Here is an 18,798-nt window from a genome sequence, read left to right on the forward strand (position 1 = left end):
GAGTGTGCTGTTCTTTTCAAATTGAATTCCTGCACTGTATTATTATATCTTCTTTCACTATGTTGTTACCAACGTATTGTTCTCTGCTGCCATCTGCTGGCCGGAATTCGTATGCTGCACGCCTTGTTCCTTGTCTATAAAGTTTTTCTTTCTGGGCGTGGTTTTTGGCAGCCTTGGTCCTGGTCACTTCCTGTAGCCATTTTTCAGTGCTGCACTCCTTGTGACTGGAGACTTACACCTTGGCTTGTGAAGGCATCAGTTTTTGACCAGCAGTTGCCTCAGCAGTTAGCCTCAGAATAAGACATCTACACAACAGCATTACAGTACTGCATCACTGTATGTCACTGCTCTGGATCAAATAAACCCACGTTTGATTGCATCCTCATGTCTACGTCTGGATCCATCTAACCTGAGCATCTGCCGGTCCGGTCTGCTCCACTGCTTGGATACGAAGGTAAGACAGTCACAAGGTCATCATCAGTTACACCTTCATTCGCCTTCATGTGGGGACAGAACAGACTCTTTAAAACATTAGGGGCAAGGGCCTATTGCTGATCTGACCATGGAAAAAATTATGGGCGAGGGCCTGCTGCTGAGCTGACAATCGAAAAAATTATGGTTGAGGGTCTGCTGCTGAGATGACCATCTAAAACATTATGGGCGAGGACCTGCTGCTGAGCTGACCATCTAAATCATCAGGGGCGAGGGCCTGCTGCCGAGCTGAGCATCTAAAACATTATGGGTGAGGGCCTGCTGCCGAGCTGACCATCTAAAACATTAGGAGTGAGGGTCTGCTGCTGAGCTGACCATCGAAAAAAATTATGGTTGAGGGCCTGCTGCTGATCTGACCATGGCAAAAATTATGGTTGAGGGCCTGCTGTTGATCTGACCATGGAAAAAATTATGATTGAGCGCCTGCTGCTGATCTGACCATGGAAAAAATTATGATTGAGCGCCTGCTGCTGATCTGACCATCGAAAAAATTATGGTCGAGTGGCTGCTGCTGAGCTGACCATGGAAAACAATATGGTTGAGGGCCTGCTGCTGAGCTGACCATCGAAAAAATTATGGTTGAGGGCCTGCGGCTGAGCTGACCCTCTAATACATTAAGGCCTCATGCACACGACCGTTGTGTGCATCCGTGGCCGTTGTGCTGTTTTCCGTTTTTTTTCAATGGGTCCGTGGAAAAATCGGAAAATGCACCGTTTTGCAGCCGAGGCCGTGATCCGTGTATCCTGTCCGTCAAAAAAATATGACCTGTCCTATTTTTTTGACGGACAACGGTTCACGGACCCATTCAAGTCAATGGGTCCGTGAAAGAACACGGATGCACACAAGATTGGCATCCGTGTCCGTGATCCGTGGCCGTAGGTTGCTTTCATACAGACGGATCCGAAGATCCGTCTGCATAAAAGCTTTTTCTGATCTAAGTTTTCACTTCGTGAAAACTCATATCCGACAGTATATTCTAACACAGAAGCGTTCCCATGGTGATGGGGACGCTTCTAGTTAGAATACACTGCAAACTTTGTACAAGACTGCCCCCTGCTGCCTGGCAGCACCCGATCTCTTACAGGGGGATATGATAGCACAATTAACCCCTTCAGGTGCGGCACCTAAAGGGGTTAATTGTACTATCATATTCCCCTGTAAGAGATCAGGGCTGCCAGGCAGCAGGGGGCAGACCCCCCCCTCCCCAGTTTGAATATCGTTGGTGGCACAGTGTGCGCCCCCCATCGGGCCCCCCCTTCCTCCCTCTGTTAGAAATCGTTGGTGGCACAGTGTGCCCCCACCATCGCCCCCCTCCCTCCCTCTATTGTAATAAATCGTTGGTGGCACAGTGTGCCAACCACCATCGGCCCCCCCTCCCTCTATAGCAGTAACAACATTGGTGGCAGTGTGCGGCCTCCCATTCCCCCCCATCATTGGTGGCAGCGGAGTTCCGATCGGAGTCCCAGTTTAATCGCTGGGGCTCCGATCGGTAACCATGGCAACCAGGAAGCTACTGCAGCCCTGGTTGCCATGGTTACTTAGCAATAGTACAACAGTAGAAGATTCATACTTACCTGCTTGCTGCTGCGATGTCTATGAACGGCCGGGAGCTCCACCTACTGGTAAGTGAAAGGTCTGTGCGGCGCATTGCTAAAGAACTGTCACTTACCAGTAGGAGGAGCGCCCGGCCGGTCACAGACATCGCAGCAGCAAGCAGGTAAGTATGAATCTTCTACTGTTGTACTATTGCTAAGTAACCATGGCAACCAGGACTGCAGTAGCTTCCTGGTTGCCATGGTTACCGATCGGAGCCCCAGCGATTAAACTGGGACTCCGATCGGAACTCCGCTGCCACCAATGATGGGGGGGGGGGGAATGGGAGGCCGCACACTGCCACCAATGTTGTTACTGCTATAGAGGGAGGGGGGCCGATGGTGGTTGGCACACTGTGCCACCAACGATTTAATACAATAGAGGGAGGGAGGGGGGGCGATGGTGGGCGCACACTGTGCCACCAACGATTTCTAACATTAGAGGGAGGAAGGGGGGGCCCGATGGGGGGCGCACACTGTGCCACCAACGATATTCAAACTGGGGGGGGGGGGGGTCTGCCCCCTGCTGCCTGGCAGCCCTGATCTCTTACAGGGGAATATGATAGTACAATTAACCCCTTTAGGTGCTGCACCTGAAGGGGTTAATTGTGCTATCATATCCCCCTGTAAGAGATCGGGTGCTGCCAGGCAGCAGGGGGCAGTCTTGTACAAAGTTTGTAGTGTATTCTAACCTGAAGCGTCTCCATCACCATGGGAACGCCTCTGTGTTAGAATATACTGTCGGATCTGAGGTTCACAAAGTAGCTCATATCCGACAGTATATTCTAACATAGAGGCTTTCCCATGGTGATGGGGACGCTTCAAGTTAAAATATACCATCGGATTGGAGAAAACTCCAATCCGATGGTATAAAAGAACTCCAGACTTTACATTGAAAGTCAATGGGGACGGATCCGTTTGAAATGGCACCATATTGTGTCAACATGAAACGGATCCGTCCCCATTGACTTGCATTGTAATTCAGGACGGATCCGTTTGGCTCCGCACGGCCAGGCGGACACCAAAACGACTTTTTTTTCATGTCCGTGGATCCTCCAAAAATCAAGGAAGACCCACGGACGAAAAAACGGTCACTGATCACGGACCCACGGACCCCGTTTTTGCGGACCGTGAAAAAAAACTGTCGTGTGCATGATGCCTAAGAGCAAGGGCAGCCTAACAAGCATGTTGATATGATGGAGGAGGACGACGACAAAAGGAAGTTTGAACCATATACCCTTTTTTGTGGTGAAAGGGGTGCATGGGAATACAGTGTATTCAATACAGCATAAAAGCCACATTTAAAGTGTCTTTATGTTCAGCCTCTTGCCTCTGGTGGAGTAGGGAAGTCAGGGGCAATCCAGGCCTTGTTCATTTTGATAAGAGTCAACCTCTCAGCATTTTCAGTTGACAGTCGGATGCGCTTATCAGTTATTATGCCCCCAGCAGCACTAAATACCCGCTCTGACAAAACGCTGGCGGCAGGGCAGGCCAGCACCTCCAAGGCGTAGAGCGCCAGTTCTTGCCATGTATCCAGCTTGGTCACCCAATAGTTGTAAGGCACAGAGGGATAATTTAGGACGCTGACACGGTCTGCTACGTACTCCTTCACCATCTTCCAAAACTTTTCTCTCCTTGTGACACTAGGCCGCACATCAGGGTGAGGTTGCTGGCGGGGTGTCATGAAACTGTCCCAGGCCTTGGAGAGAGTTGCCTTGCCTCTGTTGGAACTTCTGTGTGTTCCCCTCGTCTCCCCTTCTTGGTTGACCAAGGAACTACGTACTCTGCTGCCAGAGTTGTCAGATGGAAATTTTTGGAGAAATTTTTCCACAAGGACCTTCTGGTATTGCACCATTTTGCTAGTCCTCTCCACCACAGGAATGAGAGATGAGAAGTTATCTTTGCAGCCGGGGTCCACCAGTTATCGGTGTTGGCCAAAATGCGTATAACGCAAGGGTCACGGGAAAGGCAGCATAACATAAAGTCAGCCATGTGTGCCAGAGTCCCAACAGACAAGACTTTGCTGTACTCATCAGTAAGGATTACTCTCAATCTCCTCATCCTCTTCAGCCCATCCACGCTGAACAAATGGAATAAACCTGCTGTGGGTACTACCCACTGTAAAGGAGGCAACCGTCTTCTGCTCCTCCTCCTCATCATCATCATCCAATTCACGCTGAGAAGACGAACAGAGGGTGGTCTGGCTATCACCCTGTGTACTGTCTTCCCCCTCTTCCACATGCAAGGTGTCCTCCTTCATTGTGAGAAGCGAATGTTTTAGTAGACAGAAGTGGGATGGTTACGCTGATAATAGTGGAATCGCCGCTCACCATCTGTGTTGATTCCTTAAAGTTGCGTAAAACCTCACAGAGTTCAGACATTCATTCCCACTCGTCGCTTGTGAAGAGCGGAAGCCGACAGGAAAGGCGACGACCATGTTGCAGCTGGTATTCCACTACTGCCCTCTGCTTCTCACAAAGCCTGGCCAACATGTGTAACGTGGAGTTCCAGCACGTGCTCACGTCACACAACAGTTGGTGAGCTGGCAATTGCAACTGTTGCTGCTGTAGATGACTTTCGGAAATGGGCACACACGCGGCGCACCTTCACCAGTAGCTCAAGCAAATTGGGGTAGGTTTTGTGAAACCACTGAACCACTATGTTGAACACATGGGCTAGGCATGGTATGTGTGTGAGCTTGCCAAGCTCCAAAGCTGCCACAAAGTTACGGCCATTATCAGACACAACCAAGCCTGGTTGTAGGTTGATTGGCGAGAGCCGCAGCTCAGTCTGGTCCATTATTGCCTTCCACAGCTCTGCGGCGATGTGCTGTTTGTCACCTAAACATATTAGTTTAAGCACGGCCTGTTGCCACTTCCCCACAGCAGTGCTACACTGCTTCCAGATAATGACTGATGGCTGACTGGTGCTGCAAGATGATAATTCAGAGGTGGAAGTGGAGAAGGAGGAGGAGGAGGGGGGTTGCAGCCACTAATGTAGGTGGTGGCGGAAATCCTGATGGAAGTAGGGCCTGCAATCCTTGGAGTCGGTAGCACCTGTGCCATACCAGGGTACAACTCGCTCCCGGGCTCCACAATGTTCACCCAGTGTGCTGTCAGGAAAATGTAGCATCCCTGGCCACAAGCACTTGTCCATGTGTCAGTCGTTAAGTGGACTTTCCCAATAACTGCGTTGGTCAGGGCACGGGTGATGTTACGGGACACATGCTGGTGTAAGGCAGGGATGGCACACCGGGAAAAATAGTGGCGGCTGGGGACTGAGTATCGAGGGACCGCTGCCGCCGTCAGGGTGCGAAAAGCCTCAGTGTACACAAGCCTAAATGGCAACATTTCCAGGGCCAGCAATTTGGAAAGGTGCGCATTTAGTGCTATGGCCTGTGCGTGGGTGGCTGAGTACTTTCGTTCAAAGGCCTGGAGTATGGAAATCTGTTTGCTGCGCTGGGATACAGAGGTGCACAGAGAAGGTCTAGGTGCAGGGCGGGAGGCATCCGGGCCTGCGTCTTGGACAGGGGATTGGCCAGCACGTAACATAGGGAAAGAGGAGGTAGTGGTGTGAACCGCAAACACTGATTATGGACCCAGGTGTTCGACCCACCTATTAGGGGGCTTTGATGCCATGTGGCAGATAATGCTGGTGGTGGTTAGGTTGCTAGTGTTCACGCCCCTGCTAATTTTGGTACGGCACAGGTTGTAAATGACAATTCTTTTATCGTCCGCACTTTCCTCAAAAAAGCGCCAGACTGCAGAACACCTAATCCTTGGCAAGGGAAATTGCTGCAAGTGGGTGCTCCGGGAAATAGTTGCGGGACTGTTCTGTGTGGCCCGCCTTCTCCCTTTTGCCACCCCACTGCCTCTTCCAGCCTGTTGTGGTGATGCGGATCCCTTCCCCACTGTACTGCTGTCCTCGCTCGGGTTTCCACTTTCCCAGGTTGGGTCAGTGATTTCATTGTCCACCACCTCCTCTTCCACTTCCTCACTCTGGTCATCTTCCTGACTTGTCGACTTAACAAAAACCTCACTTATTTACAACTGTGTCTCATCCTCATCATGAACCTCTTGAAACTCTAATTGCGGTGGACTTATTGGCAACTGTGTCTCATCATCATCATCCACCTCGTGAAACACTAATTGCCGTTCCCCATCGTCATCTTCTTCTGACTGTGGATGCTCAAGAGTTTGGGCATCAGTGCACACGATCTCATGTCCCTCTTTAAGCGGGCTTGGCGAGAGGGCCAAATCAAGGAATGGTGATGAAAAGAGCTCCTCAGAATATCAAAGTGTGGGATCACTTGTTTGCCAAGACTCTCCATGGTGGGAGGAAGGAGGATCAAGGTGAGGATTTTGTTGACCAGACTCTTGGCTACTGAGACTGGACTTTGTGGAAGACAGGGTGGTGCTTAACCGACTGAAAGCATTATCTGCTGCAATCCAACCGACCACCTGGTCGCACTGGTGTGACTTCGAGAGTGTGGTCCTGCGCTGCCCTGCAAACTGGGACATGAAGCTAGGTATCGTGGATGAGTGTGTTTCTTGTGCTCTGGCAGCAGGCACAGTTTAATCTAGCCCACAGCCACGAACTCTACATGCACCATCAGCAGCACGGCCACTTCTCCATCCCTTACTGCTCACCTTCTGCATATTAAATGGTATATATGCTTGCAAGTATGTCACATGTACAGTAGTGCAGGTTTTGTAAGTGTATGCGCAAATAAATTAAACTAGATGTCACTGGTATTTAGGATGTGCAAACTTTATAGAGAAGATGTAGCGCAGGTAATGTCACTGTCACCAGCGGCTAATAAAAAATTACAGGGAATATCACTGGTATTTAGGATGCGCAAACGTTATACAGGAGATATAGCGCAGGTAATGTCGCTGCCACCAGCAGAGAAAAAATTAGACTGAATGTCACTGATATTTTTGATGCGCAAACGTTATACAGGAGATGTAGCGCAGGTAATGTAACCGTCTGCAGCGGACACCGTCTACGTAAAAAGTACACTGGATGTCACAGATATTTTTAGTATGTGCACACGTTAAACAGGAGATGTAGCACAGATAATGTTTCTGTCCACAGCGTCTACGGAAAAAGTACACTGGATGTCACAGATATTTTTAGTATGCGCACACGTTAAGCACGAGCTGTAGCGCAGATAATGTCACTGTCCGCAGCATCTACGGAAAAAGTACACTGGGTGTCACAGATACTTTTAGGATGCGCAAACGTTATACAGGAGATGTAGCGCGGGTAATGTAACTGTCCGCAGAGGACATCATCTACAGAAAAAGTACACTGGATGTCACAGATGTTTTTAGGCTGCGCACACGTTACACAGAAGATGTAGCGCAGATAATGTCGCTGTCTGCAGTGGCCAAACAATTGCAAGCTTTTTAGCGCAGATTGTGCTTAAAATATATATTGCTGCCAGATCTTAAAAGGACTTTTGGGTCTCTCACACCAACCCTGCCTAACCAAAAAATTTAATTTAATTCCCTACACTATCTGTCCCTTCTAGAGCACAGCTCTCCCTGACTGACTGGCCGAACCACATGTCATCGGGTGCTTTATAGCAGCCAACAAACGTGCGGGGAGGAGACTCAAGCATGGTGCTCAAGTACAGACGGTACTCAGCCGAACACCGCGATTTGCCGAGCATCGCGATGCTCGAGCCGAACTAGTGTTCGGCCGAGCATGCTCGATCATCACTAGTTAGAAGGTGTACTTTTGGTTACAGAATGATTAATACCATAACTTGAAGTTTTGGGCTCCAATGCAAAATATGTAACAGGCAGGGGCGGATTAGCCTTGGGGCTGTCTACCCAACTTGGGCCTCTCCCTTAATTTTAGTTTATTTTAAAAAAAATTATGAAGAGGCTGCAGTGCTTCATGAGTGCCACAGCCTCTTACTAAGCCATATGACATCTCCAGATCCCAAAGTACCTCAAAATACCCCCAAAGTATCCCAAATTGGCTCCTAAACTGAAATATTTGGTCACCACATTTAAAATACATATAACTATAATAAAAAACACTTGGAGGAGAATATAGCACCACATACTTCTTACATCCAGGGACATCTCCTGTCATGTAGACCTTCTCTTTCCTCTTCTCCTCCGTTTGACCCGGACCACCATGACAAATTCTTTCAGCCGCATCTTATCTCTACAGAGGTTTTTACACAAACATGTTAGATTTCTAAATTTTTTCATCAACCTCCCCATCCTGGTGTCCTGACAGTGTCATCCTGCTGCCACTCCCAATACTGTGCCCGTTATGCTCCCCAATGTCCCAGGTACTATACTGCTGAAAAAATAGTGACTCTCATAGACATAATTGGGGTAATTTATTGAACTAGTTTAAAGTAGAACTGAATTTCCAAGGAGCGGTCAATAATGAAAGGTGAAATCTGATTGCTATGGGTAACTAAGCCAGTGATACTTTACACCAGTTTGATAAATTACCCTAAATGTCCCTATAGTGTCCACAGCAGTTATAATGTCCCTTAGAGTGCCCCCAGTAATAATAACACCCTATATTATGCTCAAGGTAATAAGCCCTGTATAGTGTCCCAAAAATAATAGAATTGCCCCTACAGTGCCTCCCCAATAGCTACGCCCCCCACACAGTAATCTCCCCATAGTAATTTGACCCCACACAGTCATTTCCCCCACACAGCCCCCACATAGTAATCCCCCCTTAATAATTTCTCCCACATAGTAATTTCCCCCACATAGCCAGCCCCAATATAGTAATTTTCCCCCACACAGCCAGCCCCAATATAGTAATCTTCCCCCACACAGCCAGCCCCAATACAGTAATCTGCCCCCACACAGCCAGCCCCAAAATAGTAATTCGCCCCCACACAGTCAGCCCCAATATAGTAATTTGCCCCACTGTACTGTCCCTTCACTAATATGTCCTCCTGTGCCGCCGCCACCCCATAATGTCCACCAAAGTTGGCACATAAAAAATAAATAAAAGCTAAACACTTACCTATGTCATAGGAAGGGGCCGGAAGGCACGCACTCGTCACTTTGCTGTGTCCCGGCACAGGCGCACCAAAACGTCATCACCCCCGCCTGCGCCAGGATTTTACTACCGCATAGGCCTGAAGCCTATGGCGGTGATCGGCGGTGGGGCGGGGAACTATGCGCTCCTGTGCCCCTATTATAATCCACCATTGGTAACAGGATCCTCCAGCTACCATGGGCCACTTATAGTACTGGTGTCGTCTCCTGTGGTAGAGGGGCATTTGGGTTCCCTCAGATGTCAGGACTAAGGAGTGACTGCTACTTCTGCATCCATTATAGCTACATTCCTCATTTGGAATTACGTAAAACTGGAAAGCATTTATCAGAACTGACTGATATATACTGCAAATAGCATTTACTATGTAGACAAAGTTAATACAAGCCACTTACTAATGTATTGTGATTGTCCATATTTCCTCCTTTGCTGGCTGGATTTGTTTTTCATCACATCATACACTACTTGTTTCCATGGTTACAATCACCCTACAATCCAGAAGTGGTGGCCTTGTGTCACGGATGGTGTTGCAGAAAGCAAATAAATAAACATCCGACTGGCTTGATCCCAAACTAAGGAGCATATGGGTGAGCCCTATAAAACCCCTAGAGCTCTCCCTGACTGCTATGCCCATGCAAAGGTCTTTATGGTAGACGATTGCATGTCCACATACCTAATACTATGTGACACCTGAAAACCCTATAATAGTGAGGGGACACGACCACCGGCTCCCTGCACTTAATACGGACGTAGTCAGGGTCACCTAGAATCAAGCCAGCAAGGAAACACAAATAAAGGAAACAGACTTATCTGAGGAATCAGCAGAAGCAGCATCCAGCAGTGAACAACTCATCCAGGAAGAAGTATAAACCGCAAAGTGAGGCAGTATGGGAGGGAATATAAAGGGAGACAATTAGTGTAAATAGGTGACAGCTGGGAGAAAAAAAGTGACAAAGTGAAACCAAAACAAAGAACGTCATGCAAGAGGTAGCAAAGAACGTCTAACAGACTTAATCACAGAACTGGCGGTGACACCTTGCTTTCACAGTATAGGAAAAAGCACCAGCCTATGTGCAGGCCCACGGTCCAGCAGGGAGGCCGGCACCTTTTCCTATAGTGTGCAAGCACGGCCACCACTGATGAATTGCAGGGTGGTCGTAACCATGGAAGCAAGCAGTGCATAACGTGATGGAAAAAATAACCTAGCCAGCAAAGGAGGTAATATGGACAATCAAAATACATTAGTAAGTGCCTTGTATTAACTTTCTCTGCATGATAAATGCCACTTGCTGAAGTGAGACAGCCCTTTAGCCGTATCTCATTTTCTTGTAAGTGAAAAGTCCAGTTACAAATAAAGACAGTGTTTCCCAACCAGGGTTCCCCAGAACCAAGGATGTTTGCAGAATATTGGGCCCCATAGCAAATTTTTGATAGGCCCCTTACTTCCAGGTGAATTATTGTGTCAAAATAACCTAGAATATTGCCATCCAGGATCCAAATAATACTGCCATATAGTGCATCCCAGTATCAGAAATTAAACATAAAATGAGTACATATCTACATAATAGTACACATGCATATACAGTCATTACAAGTACATGCACACTCAACACATACATGTACATATACTCCTAGTCACTGCATATAGACACACACACACTCACTACTACCTGCACTGCCACATGAGCACAGTTGCATACAGTACATTATATTGGAAGTCAAGGCTAAAAACATGTAGAAAAATGTATCGTGAACAATAAATATACCATTAACAGTCTGTTCTTACAAAATAAAACAGAACATTTTGCTGCTTGTCACAAAACTATTAATGTAAAATTACAACAATCAATGTACTTTACATGTGAATGCACACTGTTCAGTATATTGATTTGAACATTCTTCTATAGGTATACCACACGGTACACCTCCCCAAGCATTGTGGCTGTAATATTAGACAGGAGGTGACAGGGCCCTGCTCGCAAGAGCTTACAATTTACAGGTGAATCTCGAAAAATGAGAATATTGTGCAAAGTTCATTTATTTCAGTAATGAAACTTAAAAGGTGAAACTAACATATGAGATAGACTCATTACATGCAAAGCGAGATATTTCAAGCCTTTATTTGTTATAATTTGGATGATTATGGCTTACAGCTTATGAAAACCATAAAGTCACAATTTTGAGGTACCCTTTGCTCAGGGGGTATGGATTAATTAGCTGACTAAAGTGTGACACTTTGAGCTTAGAATATTGTACCTTTTCACAAAATTCAAATTTTAGATTAATCAAGTTTTATTGAAGTTTTCAGTTTAAACTTTATAGAATAACAATGCTCCAGATGGAGCGCCATGACAATTTCTGACAGTATTGGTACAATAAGGCAAGACAGCGAGCACTTACAAGTATCGCACATTCCTATCATATTTATTCCGTCTTGTCATAATTCGTTGATCAGGTTGTCAACAGAGAGTGATCGACAAAAAAGAAAAAAGAAAAACACAGAAAGAAAGAAGATGGAGAGGGGGAAGGGAAGGGAAGGGACCATATCTCTTTCGCTAAAGGGGATATAAAACCTAAAGCCTACATCACCCCCGTATATAAAGGTCCTCCTACCTCATGTAGCCATGATAGCGAGAAAGTCCGGGGACTCCATTGCCGCAGCCCAACTTGCCCATGTCTTGTTATATTTATTCGACAAGTCGGATGCCTCTGCCGAGATCTCCTCCATTCTGGCTATTTGTTGCATTTCTTGAAGCCAATCCCTCATCGTGGGAACCTGTGTTGAACGCCAGTATCTAGGGATCACTGTCCTAGCTGCTGTGATAAAAAATCGTAGTAATGACCCCTTTTGAGACGACATAGATCCCGGAAGGATGGAGAGGAGCGCCACTTGAGGAGAATTATTGACTGGTTTTGGAGAAATGTTATTGAATGCTTGGAATACTGAATCCCAAAAGGGTTTAATTAAGTCGCAGCCCCACCATACATGAAGCATCGTACCTCTGTCTTCGCAACATCTCCAGCATAACTCCGAAACTGAAGGAAAAATTCTATGAAGTCTGACCGGGTATCTATACCAACGGGATAATATTTTGTAGCTCTTCTCCTGAGCGGCGCATGCCATAGACAGCTTGTGAGAGTAAAGAAAAGCTTTTTGACAATCTGTTTCTGTGCCTAAATCTGACTCCCAGCCCTTGATGAAGTTTGGGCTACCCTTATGAGAATCCTTTAGAAGGATCTGGTACAGGAAGGAAACAAGGTGAGTCGGTGGAGAAGATAAAGTAAACAATTTTTCAAAATCTGTGAGCGAGGCCCCAAAAGAACACTGTGCTCCCCTGGACAAAACGAATGATTTAATTTGCTTATATTCCAGCCAGGAAATCTTTTTATCCGGGAATCTGTTGGACAGGACTGAAAAAGACTGAAAAAGGACTGAAAAAGAAGGAAATGTACCTCCTTGCATCAGATGATGAAAGCGAGGGTCATCCGAGGTCCTAAAGCCTAAGAATGAGTCCCTACCTGTTCCAGCTCGGAATGCTGGGTTATGAAAGATAGGAGTAATCGGGCTAAGTCTTCTGATACACATCCCCTTGCGGATTAATGAGTCCCAGAGTCTGATGGTGTGTTGCAATAACAAGGAGTGGTTAGAAGATCGTGGGCGATCCGCAGATGATAGCCAAGTAATGTGTTTAAGAGGAAGGGTGCATAGGGTTTGTTCTAAGCAAACCCATTGTTTCGTGCCAGAGTGGTGGTGCCAGTCTAACACTCTAATGAGTACTGCAGCTGAATGGTACAACCTGAGGTCCGGTAAACCTACGCCCCCTTGGAGTTTAGATCTGGTTAAGGTAGAGTGACCTAGCCGTGGGCTACCCTGCCCCCATATAAAACGAGTGAATGCCGTTTTGGCTTTCCGGAAAAAGGAGGATGGTGGTGAAAGTGGGAGTGCCTGGAATATATATAAAAATTTCGGTAAAATGTCCATTTTCAAGGCATTAATCCGTCCAAACCACGATAGCTCCTTTTTGTTGAAAGTCTCAAGATCCTTAATTATCTTTTCCAATAAAGGGAAGTAGTTCAATGATAATAAGTGTTTACTGTCAGCTGGTATGTGTACCCCTAAGTATTTAATGGCGATGGGTTGATGTTTGAATCTGAAGGCTGAGAGAAGACTCGCAAATTCACTATGTGGGACAGTTACATTGAGGATTTCAGATTTTGTGTAATTAACTTTAAAATTACTCAAATGGCCAAACTGTTCAAATTCTTTTAGAATCGAAGGGATAGAAATATACGCGGCTGAGTGATATATAATAAGAGATCGTCAGTGTATAGCGCCGTCTTATACTGCCTGCTCCCAACTGTAAGACCGTGAATGGATGGGTTCTTACGGAGGGCTAAGGCCAGATGCTCCATCACTAATACATATAAAAGGGGGGAAAGCGGGCAACCTTGCCTAGTCCCATTATGAATCGGTATGGGTGCAGATAATAGCCCATTAACCCTTACCTTTGCTGTAGGATCTGAATATAGGGCACGTATGCAATTTAAAAATTTTGGGCCTACCCCAATTTGTCGTAATGTTGAGTCTAGGAAAGACCAATGGACCCTGTCAAAGGCCTTTTCAGCGTCGATCAAGAGTAAGCATAAAGGCGAGTTACTGTTTCTGGCTATATCCGTAAGTATCACTGTTTTAATAGTATTGTCCCTGGCTTCTCTTCCGCGAACAAACCCCACCTGGTCTGTGTGGACAATGTTTGGGATTACAGGGGCCAACCTATCTGCTAGTATTTTAGAGTACAATTTGATATCTATATTGATCAGTGAGATCGGCCGGAAATTAGCTGACAAAGAATGATCTATGTGCCTCTAGCGATTGTCTAGGGAATAAAGACCCAGGACCGATGCTGTTGAAGACCTTTGCGAGGAAAGGAGCCAGTAGGTCGCTAAGTTGTTTAAATAAGGCCGTTGTGAAGCCGTCAGGGCCAGGGCATTTCCCACTTGGCGAGTTTTTAATAACGTTCCTGACCTCCCCCTCAGAAATATCGGCATCTAAACTTTCTTTATCCGCCCCAGATATCGTGGGTAAGGCCGTTTCAGTGATGTATTTCTCAATCCGCTTTTCTAAGGCAGTTGGTGGCATATCAGAGAATTGACCTTTAAGATTATACAGTTTAGAGTAATATTCCCTAAAGACTTCTACTATGTCTGTGGGGTTATGTGTGATAGTGCCATCATCCCTCTTAATACAAGGTATGAAGGTTTGAGGGCCCCTGGGGTGTAACAGTCGCGCTAATGGCCTTCCACATTTATTGGAGAATTCATAAAAGAGTCTTCTCCCATGGTCACGGAATTTCCTGTATTTCTGGTCTATCAGGGTTTTAATGGAGTCCCGCACCTTAAGCAGTTCAACATGTGTGCTGGTAGAAAGTGACTGCTTATGTGATCTTTCAAGATCATGGGCCTGGGTCAATAATTTCACAAGCGTCGCCGCTTTTTCTTTCTTCAGTCTAGAGCCATGTTTTATGAACGTGCCTCTAAGGACACATTTCATCGCCTTCCACTGAATTGGGAGTGGCGTGGGGTCAGTAGAGTGAATTTGAAGGAATTCATTAATGACACCACGTACCCCCGTCATGCACACCACATCCTTCAGAAGGTTATTATTCAATCTCCAATTCCACGGTTTTGCCAGTGCATCAGGCAGTTCCACGGAGAAGAATATGGGTGCATGATCGGAAAATAAAATGTCACCAATGGAGGCCTCAGGTTTCCAAGCCAGCATATGGTGGCTTATGAGAAAAAAGTCTATGCGGCTATACGATTGGTGAGGAGACGAAAAGAAGGTATAGTCCCTACCGTGGGGATGTAGCGTCCTCCAAACATCAATGAGTTGAAGGGAGTGCAACCGTGCAAGTAAAGATCGTAGTTGTCTACAGGGGGCAGTGTTCTGTCTCGCCGAAGAGTCAAGGGCTGGGTTCAGCGTAAAATTGAAATCTCCACCGACAATCACCTGACCCTCCATAAATTCCTCCAATTTACTCAGAAAGCACCTGCAAGAAGAAATCTGTTTAACGTTAGGGAGGTACCAGTTTGCAATCGTAAACATTGAGGAATTAATCCTTAATTTAAGGAAAATGTAACGCCCCTCTCCATCCATGCAGACATCTACAATCGTTCCCTGAAATGACTTATGAAGGGCTATGGAAACCCCTCTAGATCGGGAATTAGTACTGGGACTATGATGCCAGTGAGGAAAATATCTATTCTCGCCGGTACTTGTCCCTCACCAAAGTGGGTTTCCTGCAATAACAAAACGCTGACTTTTTGTTTGTGCATTTGATATAATATCTGGGACCTTTTCTGTGGGGTACTAAACCCTCGAACATTCAAGGAGGCAACCTTGAAAGCACTCATTTTCCAAGAGATATGGACAGGGGAAGGAATGAGTCAAAGGAGGGGAGGTAGTAGGTGAAAGATTAAAATAGAGAGAGATGGAGAAAAGAAAGAAGAGGAGAGAAGCAAATTAAATACGTCACCTTATGTGCGGCGACAAAAAAGAGGAACACCAGACCCGATTATGGGGTAGCGTCCCTAATGGAAGGGGTGTTGTCACACAACCACTATCGTGTGAATCCCTGAGTAAGACAGGTTTTCGATAGATGATCCTCTCCCGACTCCAACTCCCCAGGAGACCCCGGGAATCTACTCAAATATAAGCGTTTCACACAGAGACCGAGTAAAGGAGAAACGTAAGAAGAAGGAAGTCAGAAAGTCAAAAAAACTGAATGAACATACTGCGGGCCAAAATATGTGGGCCTACATAAAATCTATAAGCATAGTAGCTATAACTATCATTACCCTTAGGGGTAGGCATGTAAATACCATATGGCGCATAACGCATAGTAAACATAACCCAGAGAGCCGTGTGCCAACTCTCAGTACAGACCTTTAATACAAAACACCAGTGATTCCACAATGATCCATCCCCATGACAGCAAGCCCAGCATCTAGTCACAGGCAATGGGTAACTGTGGGATCTATGTGAGCACCGACCAACCCCACTCACTAAAGTGTTTTTCTAGGAGTCAGGAGAGATAAAGTTACCTCCCTACTCGCCCCAGCTGGTTAAATCCACACTGATTCCACGGCAACCCGACACCGCCTCAACCGGATCAGTATGCACACCCGCTAAATTATTGCAATCCACAAAACAGGCATTATATGGGCGCCATTCCACCTGACGTCCTCTCTAAGAAGCGACCAGCGAGGCAACCGCTCTCATTACACGGCGAAGCCGATTCCACAGTGGCCCACCATGACTCAAAAAAGTCTGAGCTCAGCAAGCATGCCTGTTAGTCATACACTAACAGGTTGCCTAAGAGACCCAGCCTAAAGCTGGATCTCCTCGGCACCCGTAGAAGGCAGTTACCGATGCAGTGCAAGGCATTGGGCAGCCTCTGCACGGCATTGGGGTGCCTTGTATCGCATCGGTTCCCAGCTACAGAAGCGCGGGGACTCGATGCAATCACTCACCCGCGGACCGCGGCATAGAAGAGGTTAATCCGCCGGCATCGGCTTTTACAGCGATGTCGGCGGATACAGCAGGGGCCTGGCTACCACGGACTGCCAGGCCCCTGCAGTGATCGCGCGCGTACCGTTCCGGTGCCCACGCAATCACTATGACGTACTATTACGTCAAATTGCGGGAACACGGTGGTTCCCATGACGTAGTAGTACGTCATAGGTCAGGAAGGGGTTAAAAAAGTGAATAAATCTCAAAATTCTTCTAATAGCTTTTATTTCCATGCACACAAATCAATTGGGAACAGTACACACTCTATTCCAAATCAAAACATGAAGAAAAATATATCAAATTTGTGTTGTTTCTCTAAAAAAAATTTAAGAAAAGTGAATATTAGACTGTTCAAAAAAATTGCAGTGTTTGTATTCTTCTTTACAAACTCAAACATTCACTATATAAACTGAATTTTTTTTGAAGATTTTGCTTCCCTTTGAATCACTTAACTAATATTTAGTTGTACAACCACTGTTTCTGAGAACTGCTGTACATCTGTGTTGCATGGAGTCAACCAACTTCTGGCCCCTGTGAACAGGTATTCCAGCCCAGGATGATTGGACTACATTCCACAGTTCTTCTCTATTTCTTGGTTTTGCCTCAGAAACTGCATTTTTGATGTCACCCCACAAATTGTCTATTAGATTAAGATCTGGGGATTTGGCTGACCACTCCATAACATCAATCTTGTTGGTCTGGAACCAAGATGTTGCACGTTTACTGGTGTGTTTTTGGTCGTTGTCTTGTTGGAACACCCATTTCAAAGGCATTTCCACTTCAGCATAAGGCAGCATGACCTCTTCAAGTATTCTGATGTATTCAAACTGACCCATGATCCCTGGTATGCGATAAATAGGCCCAACACCGTAGTATGAGAACATCCCCATATCATGATGCTTGCGCCACCATGCTTCACTGTCTTCACAGTGTACTGTGGCTTGAATTCAGTGTTTGGGGGTCGTCTGACAAACTGTATCCGGCCACTAGACCCAAAAAGAACAATCTTACTTTCATCAGTCTACAAAATGTCTCTTTAGGCCAGTCAATGTTCTCTTTGGCAAATTGTAACCTCTTCAGCACATGTCTTTTTTTCAACAGTGGGACTTTACAGGGTCTTCTTACAGATAGCTTGACTTCACATAGGCGTCTTCTAATTGTAACAGTACTCACAGGTAACTTTAGACCTTCTTTGATCTTCCTGGAGCTGATTGTTGGCTGAGTCCTTGCCATTTGGGCTATTCTTCTCAAAAAGTCTAGAATTTTTGAAACCCTATAGAAAGGAAGAGAAAGACTGAAGATATGAGTGCACATTGAATATAAACCTACACCAATTATAGACCTGGGGTCACTGCTAGAATTATCCTTAGAGATGGTGCTATCCAGAGTCCGGCTGAGAACTGGGAAGGTCTGGATGAAACATACTTCGATCATTTTTTACAGCTATCCTGATTACATTTAAATCTTTTCCCACAAGGTATTGAAAATAGCTCCATATGGGATTTTTGGGGTTTTACATAAAAGTATAATCATTTTACATTACGGATTGGCCTTAAAAATCTATTTTAAATTTTATTTTATAACTACAAGCAGCTGGCCCAGTCATCCTGTCTGATGGTCCACTGATTTTATGATCTCTCCTTACATTAGGGTCAGGAGGGAATATCTAGTTAAATCTAAATTGAGAAATAATAGTTGACTTAAAGGGGTTGTACTGTGATGTTGAATATTACATTCTCTGTTAGATCACACAAAACATTGTCATTTGGAACTATTGTCGACTGGAACTATTTACAAAAAATAAATAAAAATGTTCCAGTGTCTAGATAATGCTGTTTTATCATTGTAATGGCGTCACCTAGTATACTTTTTATTTTCCCCCAGCAGGTCCATCTAATGTATCCATGTGCTGGTGGTCACACAGAAGTTTAGTCCCACTCGTCAATTTGAAATGGAGCACCATTACAAAATATTCTTTCAATCTTGATCATTATAATGTGTTCTTTTTATTTCTTATCCATCTAATGTATCCATGTGGTCATGGTCACACATACTCAGTAATGTAGTCCTACCCACTACCCGATACAAAATATT

This window comes from Bufo gargarizans, chromosome 4, assembly GCF_014858855.1.
Source record: "Bufo gargarizans isolate SCDJY-AF-19 chromosome 4, ASM1485885v1, whole genome shotgun sequence".
In the NCBI taxonomy this organism is placed as follows: Eukaryota; Metazoa; Chordata; class Amphibia; order Anura; family Bufonidae; genus Bufo; species Bufo gargarizans.